This window comes from Heterodontus francisci, chromosome 18 (assembly GCF_036365525.1).
Source record: "Heterodontus francisci isolate sHetFra1 chromosome 18, sHetFra1.hap1, whole genome shotgun sequence".
Classification (NCBI taxonomy): Eukaryota; Metazoa; Chordata; class Chondrichthyes; order Heterodontiformes; family Heterodontidae; genus Heterodontus; species Heterodontus francisci.
In genome coordinates, this window is record NC_090388.1 from 69,533,313 (window position 1) to 69,553,424 (window position 20,112).

Genomic DNA, 20,112 nt, shown 5'->3' on the forward strand with positions numbered 1-20,112 from the left:
TCTTGTACTTAAGTCTCTGCTTCAAATCTACCTTTGACCAAACTTTTGATCACCTGCTCTAATGCCTCCTTCTTTGAATCAGTGTCAATTTTTTGTCTGATTTAAGCTCCTGTGACGTGCCTTGGGATGTTTTTACTATGTTAAAGGTGCTGTATAATTGCAAGTTGTTGTTGTCATTAATCAGAGTGGGGGAGGTGTGGAAAACTGGAGGAAAAACATCAAAATGACCTTGTTCTTATTTTTCTTATTCTTTATTTTTTATGAGGAAGGTCCTGTATATTATAAATTTTCGCTCATATTCCATAGTAAGATGTCTTCATGCCACTATAAGAGAACACTTTCATCAAGACACCTCTGTGACCAAAAGGGGCCAGTGGGTAATATTGTCTTTGGAAGCGTGCGAATAAATCAATGAATGTGTAAAACTGTGCCTGACACTCCAGATTACAATACACCTCTCTGGGTTAATATTCTCTGGATAGGTCAATCACAGTTACTTTAATGATGCTCTAAGGCTAGATGTATAGGTTAGATGTAGAATTTTAGTGTATTATGCTTCCAGGTGGTCCGACCTAATGTTTTCCAAAAAAGCATAAGCTTGATTCAATACAGTAAATTCATCTCATTCAAACCATTATTTCTTGTCAACATCTACCATTGTAGTTAATATCCTAACTTTACGGTATTGTAAAACACCTCTTGCATGGAGCTGCAATACAAGATTCAGCACCCATAATAGTAGTGGCAAAAAGAAGAGATGAGCATTAACTGTAAAAATTAGATAAGAACGTTTCAAAAGTTAAAATCACTCACAATCAATTTTCTCTATGCAATGGAACATTGACCCAGGAGTCCCTTATGATGGCCAATTATTTTTTGGCTTGACAGTAGTTATATTAGAATTGGAGATGGATTTACATTGCATAGTGAATAGGTTTGCTAATAGATTTGATGCAATGAGCTGCTGTACAGAAAATAACAAGGTACAAACTAAATGGTATAATTTTAAAGGCATTGCAAGGACAGAGAGACCTGGGTGTTTGTGCACAAACCTTTGAAGGTTGCAGAACAGGTTAACAAAGCAATTAAAGCATATGGAAGCCTAGATCTTATTAATAGAAACATAAAGTACAAAAGCCAGGAGATTGTGCTAAACCCATATAAAACGCCAGTTCAACTCCAGATAGAGTATTGTGTACAGTTCTGGGCACCACACTTTAGGAAGAATGTGAAAGCTTTGGAGAAGATACAGAAGAGATTTACTAGAATGGTTTCAGGGATGTGGGCTTACAGTTGTGCGGCTGGACTGGAGAAGCTGGAGTTATTCTCCTTGGAGCACATATGGCTAAGAGAATATTTGATAGAGGTTTTTAAAATTCTGAAGCGTTTCGATAGAATAAAAAAAAGAGAAACTGTTTCCAAAGGCTGAAGGGTTGATAAATAGAGGGCACAGATATAAGATGATTAGCAAAAGACCCAGAGACGACAGGAGCAAAATCGTTTTCATTGAACGAGTAGTTAGGATTTGAAATGCATGGGCTGGATTTTGTAGTCTCGCTGCTGGGAGCGGCAGCAGGTGGAAAATGGCAGTCATCCCCCATGGGACCTGCGCCGCTGCAATTCTGTGGCGGGCATCCACTTTACATATTCACGGCGGCTGCCCACACTAATCACGTGGCAAGGGCGGCATTGGACAGGAAAGTGAAGGCACGTGAGTGCTGCTCGTTGTGCTGAGGATCAGGCACTGAAGGCAAGATCGTTTATATTTTAGTTCATGCAAATGTGTGATTGAAATATGCTAAGTCGGGTCCCATCGCAGAGCGGTGGAGGGGCCGCCAGAGAGCTTCCCCGCCACCGGAAAGATTGGGCCCAACAATCCCAGCGTCTGGTTCCATTGTGGCTGCTGCCGCTTTGATTTTTCAGGCCCCTCCTGCCATGGAACCCGAAACAAAATCCAGCCCGCAGTACCTGATGGGGTAGTGGATACAGATTCAATACTAGCTCTCAAAAGGGAATTGGATAAATACTTGTAGCAGAAAAATTGCAAGGGATTATGGGGAAGGAGTGGGTAGTTGGTCTAACTGATTTGCTCTTCGAAAGAGCCCAGTGCACATCCGATGAGCTGAATGACCTCCTTCTGTGCTGCCTTATTTCATGATTCTATCTTCCTGTAGTATAAAAGCAGCAAAAACGTAGAAAATGATAACAATAGAATCAATTCACAAGTGAATGGTCCTCTTTGTAGAATATAGGTCCAGTTATACATTGTCGTAGTAACCGGTTGACTTTATGCTCTTGGTGGGGACACATATTTGAGGCTCATATGCTGTGCCCTGTTTTCAAATCAGTTTGGTCATAAAATGATGTGCATTTCTGATGTTGCTCCTAGTGTGTGAGGCTCCCCACCAGTAATATAAAGTCAGAAAATTGCCCCTTATATCTAAGACAGAAATTAGTTAGAGGATCTTTCAACATAGCACACTTGTCATGTGGACATTGTATCCTGTCCTTTTGATCCTGTCTTTTTGTAGTTGGGCTACTGATCCTGACTGACTCAAAAGCGGGCTCTTATTTGTGTTTTCTGTATACCTTTGAACTGTGTAACCAAATCCTCCAGTGCCTTAAGGTTTAATCTTTTAAGTACCAAAATTGTGGCTTGTGTATTTAACTCTTATCACAGAATTTGTTTCGACTTTAATAATGGAATGTCATTTAGACAGGAAACAGTTTGAATCCCATCTTGATCTCATTTTTTTAAACACTGTCTGGAGGACGCTTTAGCATGAAGATATGTGCAGTGCATTATCTGTAAAAATCTTCAGGAAAATCGTGTTATCAAATGTTGTGTATAGAGGAGTCGTTGGTATCTCAGCCTCCTTCAGGTATGCCTGAAAATTTGGTTATAAGACTAATTAAACATTTTTTCTAAATTGCCAGAACTTTTAAATGTACCAATGAGCAACTGTCCTATTTGTCAAGCAATGTACCATTGTATGTTTAAACCTTGCCTCCTTGCTGTTCAGTGCACAAGCATCAATATTTAGACAAAAGAAAACAGAAATTGTTTCAGATACAAACATGTTTGTTAGTAGTAAGACTGTGGTTTTTGCGTAATTTGCTTTTACCCCGAATACATTGGCATATGAAGCAAATTCAAAATTTAAATTTAGGTCACAGCGTAGAGAATGGGCAGTTTTAAGCACGATTTGTGGTCTTCCTGTCCATGCATGGAGTAGAGAAGCCTGCACTTTATCAGTACGTGCTGAGGTTTAATGAAATATCCATTTGATAGGATTTCTTCACATGCAAATTCAGGCTTCATTCCAACACTTTTAACTAGTGCTTAGGGCGGAAAATTAGTATCTGTAAGCAGATTGAGTGTCCGCTGAACTGAAACTTTCATGCATATCCCAGCATATTACAGGAGTAACAAAGTCCTACCTACTAATTGAATTACACCTTGACAAGACATTGTGAGGTGGAATTTTGTGCCGGTGGTGGGGGTCTTGACATCGGGGGAAATCGATACCAAGATCCCCGCTTCGGCTCTTGTACGGAAGGTTCGCCGAATTTAGTGCCAATTAGGCACTTAACTGGACAGCAGCAGGCTTTCTGTACGATTTAGGACCCCATCACTGGAAGTCCTGGCATTGCAGAGCTGCCAGCCAATCAGAGGCTGGCAGCTGCAACGCCACTGCGGAGCGGCGCTGGAACCAGGCTTAAGGTAGGTCAGGGTAGGAGGGGTCTTGCAGGGTGGGAGTCATGGGGGAGGGGGATGGGGGTCAGCGGAAAGAACCGGGAGTGGCTCTCAGTGGCCCCCCCCCCCATCCCGATGCTGGGTTCCTCATTCAGGCATTGTGCCATTGAATGCGTCCCCCACCCCCCCATTGCAGGGGAGCAGCCCACATAATTTGTCATGCCGTGCTTCATGTACAGCGACAGGGTTGCCCGTAACATGGGTAATTGCAGCTGTGGAAGGAAGGGGCCCTTAACTAGCGGTTAATTACCCAGTTAAGGGCCTCAATTGGTGGGGTGGGAAGGTCACTCCTACCACTATCCCACCCAATTTTATGCTCTCCCCACTTCCAAATCTGCCACGGGGGACAGCATGAAATTCCACCAAAGGTATGAACATCTGTTTAATGGCCCAAAGATCATTTGCTCCTGTGCAGTCCTAATGCTTGTAAATACCACAAACAGACCTTTACATTCAGGCTAAAACTAATGGTCAGATTTTTTGTAACAAAATTGATCACACAGAAACAGCATGATTGAAAATTACTAATGGTACAAATACTTAGAAAGAAATAAAGGAATAATCAATGAATAAAGGATTAAAATACCCTTTGTAGAATATATTTCTTACACAGTTTGTTACACGACAAGAATTTTGGGTGAAGCATGTAGGTGAAATTTCTACTCCCCTCATGAAATTCAGCTGACTGTACTGAAACAAAAGACATGAGAGAAATTTCCAGTATTCTCGCCAGTATGAATGTCCATCTCTAGATAAAGAGTTGTCACTCAGTCAAGTTCAAAGATATATTGAATCATCCTGTGCAGCAAAAAGGAATGGTGTACACTTATTCAGATGTTGTCCTGACCCAACTTCATGCTTTTACCATTTAATCTTTGATTAGTACTTTGCGCAAAGCACCTAAATCTTGGCTGGTTTATAGATCAAACAACTTAGTGCTGTCCCCTAGCCAATTTGTCTCCAGTAATCAATCTTCAAACTGAGCAAGGGAAGTTGGCTTCCATTATAACTTGGGTTAATTGTTTTAGCACGAGACCACTCTTGTAAAGCAGGATAAGGAGACTCCTTTTCTTTTATCATCAGCTGAAACATCTTAATCAAATTTATGCTGCCTATTTAAAATTTTTCAGTGCTCCTTTCATCACATGACATCCACCAAGGCAAATGGTTCCTGGTTTCACTTGCTTGCACTTGAGAATTTGTTTGGTGTCAAGCTCAAATGAACTACTCTGAATAATATTGACAAGTCTTTCTAGCTACAGCGGTCCACAGTTGGAGTGAAGGGTGTGGGGGGGGGGGTGTGGGGGGGTGGGGGGGTGCACAAGAGGCCAGAGTTGGAGGAAGGCAAAATTCTCTGAGGGTTGTCAGATTGGAGGATGTTAGAGGTAGGGAGAAGTGAGCCCGTGGAGGATTTGAACACAGCGATGAGAATTTTAAAATTGAAGTATTGGTAGACTGGAAACCGATGAAGGTCAGCACAAGGTGTGCAGGACTGGGTGGAGGTTAGAATTTGGTGGCAAAGTTTTGGATGAGCTCAAGTTCATGGAGAGTGAAAGATGAAAGGCTAGCGAGGAGAACCAGTCAGGTCTAAAGGTAACAGAAGCATGGATAAAGGTTTCAAGAGCAGATAAACTGAGGCGGGGGCAGAGACGGGTGATATTACATCGGTCTTTGGGATGGAGAGGTTAGGGTTGCAGAAGCTCACTTTAGGCTCAAATAGCTTGCTGAGGTTAAAAACTGTCTGGTTGAGCCTGGGACAGTGGCCAGGAAGGGAGAAGGAATTAGTGGTGAGATGGAGTTTGTGGAGGGCTTTGAAGACATTGGCTTTGGTCTTGATGCTTAATTGAAGGAAACTGCAGCTCAACTAGCACTAGACGCCAACATGGAGGCAGTAGACTGGGCAAGAGAGGTGGTGGTGAGGCAAAGCTGGGTTGTGCTGATGTAAATATGGAAATTGATGTCATTTGCCGGTGCTATGCTGTAATCAGTTGCTAGCCCTTTGTGAGTACTCTGAGTTAACTCACCATCGTTTTTCTATTAATAAGCAATCTTTTGCATATTTTTGCTTCAACATAAACAGTCCCGACATGGACTAGATTTTAAAAAATCCAGAAATAAAATTTAGAAGTATGCACACACACATTGAGATGATGGTAAAATAGAACTAAAAGAATTACTGGGAAAATTAAAATGAAGAGAAGAAATTAGACAAAATAGTCAATTAAACAAAGCCAGCATGGATTTCTTAAGGGAAAATCATGTTTAACTAACTTATTGGAGTTTTTTGAGGAGTTAATAGAGAGGGTTGATGGGGGCAATGCTGTTGATGTGGTGTACATGGACTTTCAAAAGGCATTTGATACAATGCCACACAACAGACTTGTGAGCAAACCTGCAGCTCATGGAATAAAAGGAACGGTAGCAACATGGATGTGAAATTGGCTGAGTGACAGGAAACAAAGAGTAGTGATTAATGGATGTATTTTGGACTGGAGGAAGGTTTGTAGTGGAGCTCCCCAGGGATCATCAGGGAACTCCTCTTTGCTGATGATGCTGCATTAACATCTCACACTGAAGAGTGTCTGCAGAGTCTCATCTACAGGATTGCGACTGTCTGCAATGAATTTGGCCTAACCATCAGCCTCAAGAAAACAAACATCATGGGACAGGACGTCAGAAATGCCTCATCCATAAATATCGGCAACCACACTCTGGAAGTGGTTCAAGAGTTCACCTACCTAGGCTCAACTATCAACAGTAACCTGTCTTTCGATGCAGAATTCAATAAGCGCATGGGAAAGGCTTCCTCTGCTATGTCCAAACTGGCCAAGAGAGTGTGGGAAAATGGCGCACTGACACGGAACACAAAAATCCAAGTGTATCAAGCCTGTATCCTCAGTACCTTGCTCTTCGGCAGCGAGGCCTCGACAACGTACGTCAGTCAAGAGCGACGTCTCAATTCATTCCATCTTCGCTGCCTCCAGAGAATCCTTGGCATCAGGTGGCAGGACCGTATCTCCAACACAGAAGTCCTTGAGGCGGCCAACATCCCCAGCATATACACCCTACTAAACCAGTGGCGCCTGAGATGGCTTGGCCATGTGAGCCGCATGGAAGATGGCAGGATCCCCAAGGACACATTGTACAGCGAGCTGGTCACTGGTATCAGACCCACCGGCCGTCCTTGTCTCCGCTTTAAAGACATCTGCAAACATGACATGAAGTCCTGTGACATTGATCACAAGTCGTGGGAGTCAGTTGCCAGCGATCGCCAGAGCTTACGGGCAACCATAAAGGCAGGGCTAAAGCGTGGCGAGTCGAAGAGACTTAGCAGTTGGCAGGAAAAAAGACAGAAGCGCAAGGGGAGAGCCAACGGTGTAACAGCCCCGACAACCAAGTTTATCTGCAGCACCTGTGGAAGAGTCTGTCTCTCTAGAATTGGCCTTTATAGCCACTCCAGGCGCTGCTTCACAAACCACTGACCACCTCCAGGCGCTTGCCCATTGTCTCTCGAGACAAGGAGGCCAAAGAGAGAGAAGTGTTGGGACCCTTGCTTTTCCTGATATATATTGATGACCTAGACCTCGGTGTACAGGGTACAATTTCAAAGTTTGCAGATGATATGAATCTTGGAAGCATTGTGAACTGTGAGGAGGAGAGTGTAGAACTCCAAAAGGACATAGACAAGTTGGTAAATGGGCAGACAAGTGACAGATGAAGTTCAATGCAGAGAAATGTGAAGTGATTCATTTTGGTAGGAAGATCATGGAGAGGCAATATAGAATAAAGGGTACAATTCTAAATGGGGTGCAGGAGCAGAGGGACCTAGGTGTATATGCGTATGTCATTGAAGGTGGCAGGACAGGATGAGAGAGCGGTTAATAAAGCATACAGTATCCTGTGCTTTATTAATAGGGGCATAGAGTACAGGAGCAAGAAAGTTTTCTTGAACTTGTATGAGACACTAGTTTGGCCTCAGCTGGAGTATTGCGTCCAATTCTGGGCGCCACACTTGAGGAAAGACGTTAGGGCATTGGAGAGAGTGCAGAAAGAATTCACAAGAATGGTTCCAGGGATGAGGAATTTCAGCTATGAAGATAGATTGGAGAAGTTAGGACTATTTTCCTTGGAGAAGAGAAGGCTGAGAGGTGATTTGATAGAGTTATTCAAAATGATGAGGGGTCTGGACAGAATAGGTAGAGAGAAGTTGTTCCCACTCGTGAAATGATCGAGAACAAGAGGGCACAGATTTAAAGTATTTGGTAAGAGAACCAAAAGTGACATGAGGAAAAACTTTTTCACGCAGCGAGTGGTTAAGATCTGGAATGCGCTGCCTGAGAATGTGCTGGTGGCAGGTTCAATTGAAACATTCAAAAGGGAATTAGACAGTTATATGACAAGGAAGAATGTGCAGGGTTATGGGGAGAAGGCAGGGGAATGGAATTGAGGGAATTGCTCTTTCAGAGAGCCGGTGTGGACACAATGGGCTGAATGGCCTCCTTCTGCGCTGTAATGATTCTGTCATTCTGTGATCTACCCTTTTAAAAGTTCTATACACAATGGGGAGACAGACTGCATGGTACAGTTCCACTGCAAACAGTCTTCGTAACAAATATTTGAATTGTTTTGAGTACTAAGCATTTCAGACAAGCTGGGAAACACAAACTGAAAGCATCGATTTGTGCTGTTGATAGAACAGGGCTGTTGTAGACCTGTAGAGAGTTTTGTAGTTTGAAATCAGATAGCAAAAGTTCCACCTGAAAGCTCTAGCCATGGCTGCTGTTTACTGGTCGACATATTACCCAAAGGCTGCGCAGAAGAGAAGGCAACAGCTGTCTTTCTGGCCTGTGTGTGATCCACTTCTGTTTAATCACAAAACTGTTGAAATCTCTGGACTTTGTCTAAATTACGCATCTTGGGAAACAAGTATGACCATCATCCAAATGCTTCAGTTAAATTGCTTGGGTAGAACCCCAAGTTCAAGAAATTACCCAATAGTTACCCTATTGAACTCAAATAGTGACATTTTTGTAATAAAGTTTAATAGTGATGTAATAGCAGATTGTCTTGGGACCCACTTTGTGGGCTACAAATATTAATGGAAATTATTCTTTATATGTTTGAAATCTATTGTCAATGCATAATTTTACAATTCCTTTTGTTGTATTATCTCATTCTAGACTAATACAAATGAAGCTGAAGGGCAGGCATAAAGATTTGAATGCAAAGCTATAATGAAGACTTGGTGCTTCAGCTTACACATGCTAACTGATTGTATAACATGTTCTGTGATGACATATGTATTAGCATAAACATATATTTAAATGATTATATATAACATACTAACAAATACACTATCACAACATCTCCCTTCCCTTAAATGATAACCCCATATAGTAGAACATAAATATGTATATGAACAAGCAGCCCTTATGATATATAGGAAATTCAACAACTATCACACTATTTACATGAGCTGTTTGACTGTAACAAGAAGATTTGGAACACGCCTCTTCAAGGTGTTGTCTACATTTGGAACCCTACTGGTCATCAGGCCTTGTGACAACGACATGTGGATGTGTTCTCAAACTGTCTGTCCTCTCTTCCTGAAGATTGTGTTTAGGAGGATTGTCCTCAGTTGCCGGTGTGTTGCTTGTTGGCTCTTTGTCTTCAAAACGTACGCGGGTATGTATAGGCGATGCTGGTTGGTCACCTTGTGCAGAGCTAGCAGAGAGTCCCCTGAGGTGAGATCAATTCCTTCGCAGAACTGTACCATTTGGTGTTGTCACTTCATACAAATGTGGTTCTTTGCACACCTTGGACACCTTTGCTGGGATCCATCTGTGCTGTTGCGGGTGAACGACTCTCACCTTCTGGCCAATGTATAGTGGCAGTAATTCTGCACCCACATGCACATCATGTGCATCTTTCATTTTGTCTTGATTCTGACAATAACCTGTCTGTGATCAAGGATGACTTGGTGAAATGATAACTTGGTAGTGTAGTTCTCACCGATTGGCCAAACAGAATCTCAGCAGGTGATGGCATTCTGGAATCTAATGGCATGTGCAAAGACCCAATAACGCAACTTGGATATCTTGCTCAGTTTCCAAACACCTTGTTATGTGTGATTTGACTGTCCTGACCATACGTACAGCCATTCCATTTGAACAAGGATATCTGGGTGATGATGTGACATGGTTGATGGACCATCATTCACACATATCCTGGAAAGGTTTTCTGATGTATTGTGGGCCGTTGGGCACCACTTCTACCTGGGCACCAAAAAGACTAAAGGTGGCACTAACAGTGTTGGCCACTGCTCTACTCGATGTGTCTCGAAGCTTCTGCATAATGGGAAATTTGGCGTGCTAGTCAGTCACTAGCAGATAGTCTTCTCTGCCCACAGAGCACAGATCAGTCGCTGTCTTGATCCATGGTGATGATGGTATGTCATGCAGTTGGAGAAGCTCTATTTGTTGACTAGCCTGGTGATCCTGACGCGCATCACAAGATCTCGCCATCTGGTCAATGTTCTTGCTGATGCCAGGCCAGAATACTGACTCGCGGGTGAGCCATCTCATTCTTTCTATTTCCATGTTTTCTTGGTGGAGCTGTCTGAGTGTTTCAGACTGAAGTGTTGCTGGGATGAGTACTTGACATCCTTTGAATAATACTCCATTGGATTTACTGATTTCATCTCTGTATGGCCAATAATTTCATAGATCCATGGGGATCTCCTGAATGGTCTCAGGCCAACCCTCTATAATGATTTACCATAGAGCTTGAAGTTTGGAGTCTTGAGAAGTGTCCCTCTGGAGTTCATCTCTCTTGTTTTGATGAAACACATGAGATCTATGTTGTTGACATCCTCCAAGCTTGTACAGACTTCATTCACCTGGAAGTCAATGGCATTTCTCACACCTTCCAAGGGTTGGGCAGTCTACTTAGAGTGTCCGATAGGATCTTCTGACTACTGTCTTTGTATCAGATATCACAGTGGTAGCCCTGAATGTTGATGAGTAACCTCTGGATTTGAGGCCGTGCACTCGTGAGCGGTTTTCTGCAGATTATCTCCAGCAGCTTATGATCTGTCTAGACCGTGAACTCTTTTCCGAATAAGTATGTGTGGAACTTGGTGATTCCGAAGACAGGAGAGAGTATCGCCTTCGATATTGGAGTAATTTTCTTGTGCTCGTGACAGACTTTTTGAACCAAATGCGACAGGCTTGCCGTCTTGAAGATGCATCCATTTCTAATGTTGTTGCCTTCCAAGGGTCATAGTATTGAAGACATGGCTCAGCTGACAATGCTTGTTTCAATGCACTGAACGCATGTGGGTGATTGTCTTCCGTGTCTTTCTTCAGCAATTCTCTTAGTGAAGAAACCTCTGAGAAGCTTGATTTGTACGCAGCAAGGAAGTTAAGTAGACCTAGGCACCTTTGTACGTCATCCTTATCCTGCGGTGTCGCCATTGACTGGATGCCTTCGATCTTCCCAGGATCCGGATAGATACCTGAACGCGAGTAAATGGCACTGAAAAATGTATGTGATCAGCCTTACTGGAGCACTTTTTGCTGTTGAAAACCAAACCTTAGCTTCTGTCGATCTCCATCAGTAAGTGTAGGTTTCTGTCATGCCCTTCTTCCTTACATCCTACTATGGCGATTGTTCTACTATACACACACAGCTCAGGACCAGTTGGTTATCCGGTCCATATGCTGTCAAAATATATCCTAGCTGACTGAAAACCCAAATAGTAAATAGAGTTAGCGCTTGCAACCCTCTTGACAAGTGTATGGAACAATATCTGTTTTTTAAGTCCAATTTGGCGAAGTGTTTCACTCCAGCAAATGTTGGGTTTAACTCTTCTAGCATCAGTATCTTCTGAAGACAACTCTTTAAGGCTTTGTTTAGCCTCCTTGGGACTTGATTGCTGTGGTAATGGAATTGCACCAGTCCGTGTGATGTTGCGCTCGTCGAATGATGCCTTGTTTTCCATTTGTTCCAGTTCCATCTTCAACTTTTCTCGAATATGCACACTGCATTTTCGCGGTAGGTCGATTGATGGCATTGCACCTTCTTTAAGGTGTAGGATTGCATTCCTGTGAAATTTCCCAACCATGTTAACCCGGTCTGGGTACAGCCTCTGGAGGTCTTATACCGATCCAATGGGTGTGCACCTATTTTGACTGCTGTGATCTTCTGACTGGGTCAGCTCATGGATGGTGACCATGTTAGATTCGTTGCTTGCTGGCAACCTTACTACGGCTAGGCTTGACCCAGCCACTATGTAGAATATCTGAGTAGACCATGTTGACTCTTTGTATGTGCATTCCAGGTCTACGGAAGCTAGACACTTTATTGCCAAATCAGTGTATGCGTTAAGCTTCATACTTGTGGGTTGGATCACAGACTTCCGTGCTTCATGGTACATGACTTTGAGAATGCGGAAAGGTAGAGTGTTGGCACTCACATCTGTGTCAATCTTGACTCTCAGTTGATGCCATCCATCCTTATTGGAGCAGATGATCTGGAGTGTTGCAAAGGCTTCCATTTTGTTAATGGAATGGACCTGTTCCACTCAAGTGATCACATGAAATAGTTATTCATCTGTAATGTCTCCACCTTGATCCACCTCATCCATTTTGATCAGGCGTTCTGCCATTTCGTGGATGGGTCAATGCTTTTGGCAATGCCTGGAAGCGTCTCACCTCCCTTCGCCTCTGGATGGTGTACTTCTGCAGTTTGTGCACTGCCCACTCTGTCTTCTCCCAGCATTCTTACTGCTGGACCTTCTGCAAAGTTTGGCCCAGTGCCCTCGAAGCCCACATCCTTGCATGTGTCCGCATAGGACTTGGTTGGTGGGAATTACTGCATACCTTGTTCTGCCTGGGTGCCTTGGATATTGCATTGACAGGTGTTTCGGACCCTAGGGCTTGCAAGCCTGTCTTCCTGTGATAATTGCCTTGTATCTGCATCTGTCCTGTAGCATACTCTCCACGTCGTGTCCCTTCAGCTTTTCCAGGAGATCTTTCTGGAATGCCTCAACAGGAGTGGAGGTGATAGCCAACTCCATAATACATTCTGAAAGTTCAGTATCAGAGAAGTCACATTCTCTTGTTTTTTCTCTGCATCAGAAAACAAAGTTATCCAAACTCTCTCTGGCTTTCTGTCTATAACTGCTTGAGTACCAGGTGGTGTACTCTGAAATTAACTTTAATCTTGAGCTGACTTTCTAACTTGCCCATAGCTTTGATAGATCCTTCTAGTTAGCGTCAGATAAATCAGAGGTGTTGATCCTGCACAGACTCTTGTTTCCTATGGCGATCCTAATTTTTATAGCCTGCTTCTCTGCATCCATAACCTTGTGGTACAGGAAGCATAGTTCAATCCTCTGCTTAAACAGTTTGAACTTGCCTGGGACATCAGGTGCTTTCCAGTCCATCTCTGGAAATCTGGCTGCCATTTCCTAAGCCTTTTACTCTTTTCTCCTCCTAAGGAGCAAACCTTGCTTTAAAAGTTGCAGCAAGCTGTGATGTCTGCAGAGCTGAGCTGGAGTCACCCGCTGAACTGTGTTGCTGCAGTGCGGGCTTGTGAACTTGTATGTGGGAGGGGACGTGGCATCGGGGTCGGCTAATGGTGCACAAGTGCAGTGACGGTGAGAAGGAATCCATGCCAAAACACGACGCTGCATTGATCTCTGTGGCTGAAACTAATGATAATTTTGTCTTGCCGGCTCGGGCAAAACCGGGAGTGAGCCCAAATTGCCTTCAATCTCTACTCACACCATTGCTATCCTGGTGTGAGAGCTGTGATCTGATCACAGTGCTTCAGGTAGGGCTTCTGACTGGAACTATCATTTTCAGCTGCTGATCAATGCTGTTGACTGAATACTGCTGCCACCATATTGTAAAATCTCTTTGTAGACTAATACAAATGAAGCTGAAAGGCAGGCATAAAGGTTTGAATGCAGAGCTTTAATGGAGACTTATTGTTGCTTCAGCTCACACGTGCTAACTGACTGTACAAGAGAACTGAATCACGTGATATTGTATCATTTCCTTAGCATAAACACATATTTAAATGATTACATTTAACGTACTAACAAATACACAACAAATACACTATTATTACACCTTTTGGTGTAGATTTAGAAGTAATTTTTCATCTGAATCAATGGGCTACATTTTAGTTTAAGTTAAATGAGCAAGTTTAGAATTAGTATTGTTAACAGCATTAGTGAATTTACCAGGTAGAATTACCCTGAAGCATTACATAAATTAATGGTTAGAAACTCACAATGGGTGCACTGATCTCTCTGCCCGAAATCTTAACTTGCCTCCATGATGTGAAGCTCTGCACTGGTAATACTAATTGCTAAAATCTACCCCATAGAGAGTGATATGTTTGTTTGTAACCACAAACCGACAGCCCAGTTGCAGTAAGAGCTAATAGGATTATAATTATTCAGGAAGACGCTGCTTTGTAACAATAAAAAGATATCTTGTAATTCTGCTTTGTTGCATTGGACACTTCACTTCTTATGGATGATGTGACAGCACAACATGCAACAGTTACAGGCATCTGCTTTGCCACACTCATTCTCCACTCTTTCCAAACTTCTGTGAAGCACTGCTTACTGCAACAAACATGAATTTCTCTGTCCCTTTATTGAGCCATCCTTGTAGCATTGGATATTACTGATTTGTGCTAAATTATGGGCAGTTTTGCGAAATAAACCCACTCCTACAAGGAACTTGACTGAGATTGGCCAAGCTGTATACATTTAGGACCCATAAAGCTTGAAGAAAACAGACTTTTGTCCTTCCAATCAAGTCAAGATCCTAGAAGTGAAAGGACAATGCTGACCCGTCAGATGCTGGTACTTGCAGCTCAAGTATTAATGATTTAAGTGTTATCGAATGCGCTTTTATCAAATCCAAATAAAGTGGTAGTGCTGCCATGTTTAACAGAAACTGAAAACCTCAATTATTAAATAATTAAAATGTTAAATCCATGAACTATCTGTAACATGCAATATACAGTATTATGATTTTGTCTAGTGGACCTCCCATGCCATTGCTCAAAGTAAACCAGAAGATACACTATTCAATAATGATCCAAAATGTAGAATATATTATTATAATTGGGACTAGTGATTTATTGCCATGAATTACCTTGCGATTGTCACTCTAGAGTGTGATTTTTTTCCCCCTGTCAATAATTCTGTTCACCAGCACTTCAATTTTAATCAGTGGTGTACATATTTTGTGTATATCTGTGTTCTGCCTTGTTAACACTGCCTAAGAATAAAGGAAGTATGCAGTCTGATTACTGGCAGTTGAACCCAAGGCAACCATATTAATGAGCTTAGTACTTCCTGACAGTACTGCCAACTGTTAGAATAACCAATAAGAGACCTATTTCACTGCTAGGTAGCTGAGAGAGGCAGAACTCATGCACTGAGAAACTGGCTCCTGATTAAAATACAAGTGAGCTGAGACTGCAGAAATAAAATATCCCTCAATTGCTCCACAAGTTTGTGCGATTTGTGCTGTACTCATTTCTATGTCGCATATTTTCAGCCTTTTTCTGTAGGTTTCTCTCTTTCAGTGCCTCTCATACATATTTGTGCAGATAATCCAATAGGAGGCTCTTGTCATGAAGACCCCCACCTGCCAAGAATGAGGCATATTAATTTTGTCATATGAACATCAATTTTAAACTGTTGCTGGAGTGAAGAGATGACTTGTTTGAAGAGACCAGCAGTGGCTGGAAGTACATTTGCATACTAAGAGACAGTGCTTGGAGAGACAAAAGAATTGCACACTGATTCAATTAACAGAGATTGGGCTGGGTAATGGTGCTCCACATCTTGTCGTGGTGGGCAACAGCACTACACCCCCCTCCTCCCCCCAACCAAGAGCTTTGGAATCTGCAAAAGACGCAGGAGAGTTTGTTGGTAAAAACTTAGTCACATGGCTAACCTGCTGGCCAACCTGGAGTTTTGAATTGTGCTCACAGGGCAGTTTGGTCGGACTGCAGTTTGTAACTGAACCTGAGACAAGACAGCCTCTCTCCTGGCTGGCTCTCTCTTGCTTTCTCACAAGCCTCCAGACCCACTGAAGACACGTAAACCTCAAGAGAAAAAAGATTCCTACATCGAAACAAGTTAAAGCGTGCATTGGACCCCAACGAACAGCAAGACTTACTGGCAACCAAGGACTCAACATCAAACTCAAAGGACTGTAACTACAATCCATCTATTGCCTCAAACTTTTCCCCTTTATTCTTTTTGACACTTTCTGTCTCTATCTGTGTGTGTGTTAATCGTGTAAGCATGTTAGCGTGGTCATGTTGCATATTCGTAGCCATTACCCAGATTAGAGTTTAAGATTAATAAACTTCCACCTTTCTTGTTTAAATCTAAGAAAACCTGTCTAATTGATTTCTTTGCCTTACAATTGGAAAGCGGTGAACAAGGATTCATTGAGGGGGAGCTAAAGCACGGTGTTTGTAAAATTAAACCCTGTCACAGTTAAACCAGGCAAAGGCTGAGAGGGAACTTCTCGACCTCTTTCTCACCTGCTCATAACACTCTCAAAAGACTGCTGCACTCCAGGTGCTGGTGGCCCATATTATTGTAGCGGAGGCCAGTGGGTCATTGTTGCTGTCGCTGTATGTGTCTATGTGCTGCAGAGGTGCTTTGATTATAGGGAAAATTTTTATTCAAATAAAGGTCCTCCCATTAACTATTCTTGAGTAAGTAGAAAATAACATACTTATGATGCAGCAATAAACTATCATTCCACATCATATTGGTAAGTGATGTTTTCCTTTCTGTAAGAGGAAAATCTTGGTTTAATGAATATAATAAAAACCTTTTAACTATGCATTTTTATTTTAATATTTTTGTGTGAACATTGTTTGGTCTGTGTGAACATGCTTTAATTTCTTGCTCTTTCAGCAGCTGCTGAGCTGGATTACTCCCCCTTAGTTCCCTTGTGAACTTACGAACTGTGGAGCTAGATTGTGGCAGGCCTTTCCTTGCAGATATGTGGCACTAAAAGATAAGCTTGGGGAATAGATAACGAAGTAGCTGCTGTATTTTGGCCTTTAAATTTCACAAGGGTTGTCCTGATCTCTGTAATATTTATGGACGATCCATGGTAGCTAAAGAACAAACTAAATGGAGGTTGCACTCATGTTCTAGCACGAGATTTGGAGAATCCCTATTGAATTTCAATGTAATGTATTGAGAAAGTTCTTAAGAAATTAAGCTTGCCATACCATGGAAAGACCCATTTCTTTACACGCACTGTAAATGAGACATTATGTGGTGAAAATTGCTTTTCAGAGGGAAATTATGCTTTCATTGTACAGTTTCCTTCCTGATTTTGCCCACTTGTCCCCCATTTTTGACTTGCATCCTTGTAAATTATTATTTCTCCCCTATTTCAGTCATGCCTGTGCATTGTCTGAAGAATAGAATGGATGGCAGGTGGGATGAAGGTAGAACTGATTCTCCGCCCCCTGCCCCCCCGCCCCCATGGCTGTCTGCCTGTTTTCTAAGGAGCAGAGCAGAGGTAAAAGGGGCAGAGACCTGTTAGGAAGGATCCCTTTTTTTGTGTTGCACTCCCATTTTCTCGGGTTGAATTTTCTCAGCTCATTGGTGACAGGCTGGGAGGCAGGAGGGCTGCCAAAATTGTGGGGGAAGGCGTCGGGAGAGGAGGCCAATGTTTTTCCGCCACCATGCCATATTACCAGCAGCGGGAAATTGGCTCCTCGGCCACCTACCAGGTGGCCAATTCAGCCACTTAAGTGGTCAATTAATGGCCACTTACTGCCTCCCCGGGTATTTTGCCCACATTGGGAGGGCCTGCTGCTGCGTGGGCAGAATGCCCGGTGAAATCTGGTGATTGGGGGGGGGGGGGGAATGGGGGTGCTCCCATTCTATGGCCCATGGAGGGGACCCCCCAGTGGCAATATCACCCTCATGGCAACAGCACGCCCATGCTCAATGATGTCCCCCTCCCCACCCCGATTGCCAGGGCCTGCCTGGTACTGGCTGCCCCAACTACACTTACCGCTCTTACCTCTCTTTGAGGGTTCTGCGCCATTGAGGTACCCTTGCCCTGGTGTTGCAGCCTCAGCAGTGGCCATCACTAGTGGTGGCGTTGCTGAGCTGCCGACCGAAGCGGGGTCAGCTCCTGCTTTCAACCCCGGCAGCAGGACTTTAACACCAGCTACAAAATATAGTGCCTAGAGATTCCCCTGAGGATGAACTGTGTACCAGTGCCTGGCACAGGTGCATGCATTGAATGGCCATACAAATGAGGCAGGAGTGAAGTCGTGCACGTGCAACCTCATTTTTCCTGCATTTGTGCAAAGCCTTCTCCCCACCACCCTCTCCATCCCTCCACACTTTGAATCAGAGAATATAAGGAGGACATGCAGCAAGTGCCTGGAAGGTCCTGAATGTAAGTATTTATTTTTCCAGACAAACCAATGGATTTTCAGATCCTGGGCCTTCTGGGCATTGTTTTTGCAATGGCTATTACCAGTACCGTAGATCTTTTAGGTGCATTTTACCTGATGTACACAGTTGGGAGGGTGGGGGGGGTGGATTGTGGGTGAGGAAATTTAGCTCATCTTTCATGAGTGTGGATGTGTGGCTTTTTTCGCTGTACTTTATTAATCACATTTCATCAGCCAATTCCTGTACAGCAGTCATAAAAATTAGAGTGCCTCCGAGTGTAACAAAGGAACAGGAGCAGGCCATTTAGCCCCTTGAACCTCTTCCACCCTTTGATGAGATCATGGCTGATCTGTGACCTAACTCCATATACCCACCATTGTCCCTATCCTTACATCACCTTTGGTTAACAAAAATCTATGCATCCCAGATTTAAAATTAACAATTGATCAAGCATTAATTGCTGTTTGCAGAAGAGAGTTCCAAACTTCTATCACTCTTTGCGTGAAGAAGTGTTTCCTAATTTCACTCTGGAAAAGTCTGGTTCTAATTTTTTGCCTATGCTCCCCAGTCCTAAATTTCTCAAACAGAGGAAATAGTTTGTTCCTATCCATCCTATTGGTTCCTCTTAATTCCTTGAAAACATCAATCAAATCATCCCTTAACCTTCTAAATTCTTAGTTTGTGTAATCTTTCCTCATAATTTAACCCTTGGAGTTCAGGAGCTGAATTTTATAAGCCCCCCAATGTCGGGGGTCGTGGCGGGGGTGCCCAGAAAATACTTCCTAGAGAGGCCAGTTACGGACCTGGATGCCGGGAAGGCCCCGCTGCATATTACCGGCAGCGGCGAGGCTTCGGGGAGGCCCCCCCCCACTGTTTGGCAGCGGAGCCTTCATTTAAATATTTAGATAAATTCAAATTCATGCAAAAGCACCTACCTTGTCCCAACGGCCATCCCATGTCGATATTCGAGCCGGTGGCCAGAACTCCCACGCTGTTGGATATCCGTTCAGAGATCCGAGGCATGGCACTGGTGGGGAGGGAGAAGGAGTGAATTTTTCAGGGCGGGGAGGAGCAGCGAAAATGAACCCGATTGGTTGCCGGGATAATGGGACGGGGCTGAGGGTCAAAGGGAATAAAGTTCGGGGGAGGAATGTTTGGGATATGAATAAACGTTTTTCTGCGAGGAGAGGGCAATTTATATATAGATCATTCATTGGGCAGGGGTGGGAGAGGGGTTTCAAAGATGTAACGAAATTTTATTTTTATTTCCCGGAGACCGGGACCTTTAAAAATTTTAAAGTCAATAAAGGGCTTCAAGCCCTTTAAAAACAGGGCTGCCACCTGCGCGCTGGCACCGGACGCTGTTGTTGGGGACGGAGCGGTCACCCCTCTACCTCATCGGGGTCGGTTGTTCTGCCCCCTTCATGTAAATAAGCCGCCACACGAAATATCGCGGTGGCTCAGCGGCGCACAGCTCCCAGGTGCACCATGCCTTTTTATGATGCTTGCTGCCAGCTTTCAAAATTCAGCCCCAGGTATCATTCTGGTAAATCAATGCTGCACTGTCCCCAATGCCAATATATCTTTCCAAAGGTGTGGTGCCCAGAACTGCTCCCAGTACTCCAGGTGTGCTCTAACCAGGGCTTTGTATAGCTGAAACATCACTTCCATACCCTTGTATTCTAGTCCTCTAGATATAAAGGCCAGGATTCTTTTAGCCTTTTAGATTATTCTCTGTACCTGTTCATGACATTTTAAGGATCTGTGCAGTTGGACCCCAGCCCCCCACCAAGACATCCATTGTTTCTAACTTTTCACCATTTAGATAGTACCCTGTTCTATCCTTTTTAGGTCCAAAGTGGATGACCTCACA